General features: G+C 36.6%; 1 protein-coding gene across 1 annotated transcript in view; it reads right to left on the bottom strand.

The window, feature by feature from the left end:
• The window catches only part of LOC107665879 (MAGUK p55 subfamily member 7-like), a 147,129-nt gene extending 146,109 nt beyond the window's left edge, over window positions 1-1,020 (bottom strand). Inside the window, exon 1 of the mRNA XM_016456939.1 lies at window positions 809-1,020. The gene's annotated coding sequence lies outside the window, so the exon portion shown is untranslated. The remainder of the gene's footprint in view (window positions 1-808) is intronic.
• Between the last annotated feature and the right edge of the window lie 1,125 nt (window positions 1,021-2,145).

The raw sequence follows: 2,145 nt of genomic DNA, 5'->3' as shown, positions 1-2,145 counted from the left end.
TATATATATATATATATACATACACACATGTAAACGTGTGTGTGTGTGTTTATGTAAATAAATGAGGGAGAATGAAATTTATGAACATTTACAAAAAAAAATCATTAAATAAATACATATGCACATTTATTAAAAAAAAAAAACTATGACACAATGGATTCAAGTATTTAAAGTAACAACTTATGTTACATAATAGTTTATCTAACATAACGTTACCTAATTTGTCTCACAACAAAAAACACACAGGACGTACCTAGCAGAAACAGTGGAGACCAGCACATGGCTTCACTACTGTCAACCCAAAAGCATCAGCACTAGGTGAAATTATATAAACGATCTGATACACATTCACTTTATTATACTTAATTGAGCATGTCAAGCCAACCCTAACAGTTGAGCACTTACGATGACTGATGAGTTTGCCCTGTTGCTCAAGGCGAACCCACCCGTTGATGTCAGTAAAGTCTAGCTCCGCGTCAACACTCTCTGCTGAAATAAAGCCGATTGCTTCCATGCCTCAAGGATAGTAGGCTCGTTTCATTGTTTTGTTTGTCCAGTTTAGCTCAACAATCGGGTGCACTTGACCCGGAGAGCTCGCGCTGTCAAGTGCACCCGACCGTTGGCTCGAGCAAAACAGGACACACAAAAAACAATGAAAGAAGTCAATACTCGAGTTTTCAAAATAACTTCTTTTGACACTCCCGTCAAAGACTAAACATTTAAGATTTTTTTGTCACGTTTATGCATAAACAACGCGGTAAATGTTTTGCTTGCGGTCCCTGAAGATAAATAAATTGTTATTACTCACTCGGGCTGTGTGTATTTTGTTCGGGAAGTCCAGTAAGACGCCTTGGGCTTCTTGGGCAGTCACTTCGAGAAAAAAAAGTTGCCTCTACTTTGCTTTCAAAAGGCACAAATGAAGAATTTTGAGTAAAATATCCCAGGCTTTGAGTAGGTCTTCACGTTCAACCTGTTTTTCATTCCAGGCAAAACGCCTCGTCGTACAATCTGCGTTCAATGAGGCAGGCGAGCGGAAGTAATCTGTTTCTTGATTGGACAGTTAACTAAAGAAGGGCGGGATCAACGTGTAATCCTAAAATATGATTGGCGCTCACATAATCAATCATATGCCACACCTTTCCTTATTCTACGAAATTATGCGTTATTATAAGAGGTCTGTCTACAGGGAGACAGTGCATACGTAAATAAATCATAATGACACTTTTCATTGTTGTTGTGAATAAAATGTTCTTTTCTAAGGGATCATTTCCAGACATGAACGAATCGTTCCTTTCTAAGAGTTCAGACGACAGAACACCTGTCTTTCCTGTTCAAGAGCACATGACCGCCAGGTTTATTCTATTTGAATATCGTGCCTATATCTACCTCTAGTAACTTGACTTGATTCGCTTCGACACGCTAGTCCTTGCTGTCTCACTCATTGTATTTCTTCTGTGGGGAAATTTATGTCGCAGACTGGTTTGACAAGTTTGAATTCGAACAATGCCTCGTGGCTGCAAATGTTCAGTTGATCTGATCAGAACAAACAACTATTGAAATTTTATAGGCAATGGTAAGTAAGAAAGAAAGAAGCAATTGTTTGCCACTTGAAAACAAGAGCCAGAGCTGCTCTTCATTCTGACATGCGTACAGGGCCCAACACTCAATAATACACAATGTCGATTTGAGTATGACTTGATACTCAATACTCAAGTCAAGTCAAGTCTGCTTTATTGTCAATTCTTCCACATGTACAGCACATACACACAGAGAATTGAAATTGCGTTACTCTCAGACCCTTGGTGCATACAGATAACACTAACAGTGGAACATAAATACAGATATACAGATTAAATATAAAATACAACTATACAAATAAGGTAAAATGTAAAAAAAAAATAAAAATAAATAAATATATATATATATATATATATATATATATATACCACACCCTCATGCATTTAACGGGACTATTAAAGTATGTTGCTTCATTGGCAAGTCATATTTTGCAAGCAGCTGTAAACTATCCACCTCAAAATTTATATATATTGTTTTAACACTTAACACTCCTTGAAAGTTTAATATTTAAAATAATTTTGGTCAAATATGATCAAATCTGTCCTGGCAACTGCACAACATTAGCAC

Source organism: Sinocyclocheilus anshuiensis, unplaced genomic scaffold, assembly GCF_001515605.1.
Source record: "Sinocyclocheilus anshuiensis isolate Anshui unplaced genomic scaffold, SAMN03320099.WGS_v1.1 scaffold647, whole genome shotgun sequence".
Classification (NCBI taxonomy): Eukaryota; Metazoa; Chordata; class Actinopteri; order Cypriniformes; family Cyprinidae; genus Sinocyclocheilus; species Sinocyclocheilus anshuiensis.
Note: the sequence above shows the minus strand (reverse complement) of the source record. Positions and strands in the feature narration are given on the sequence as shown.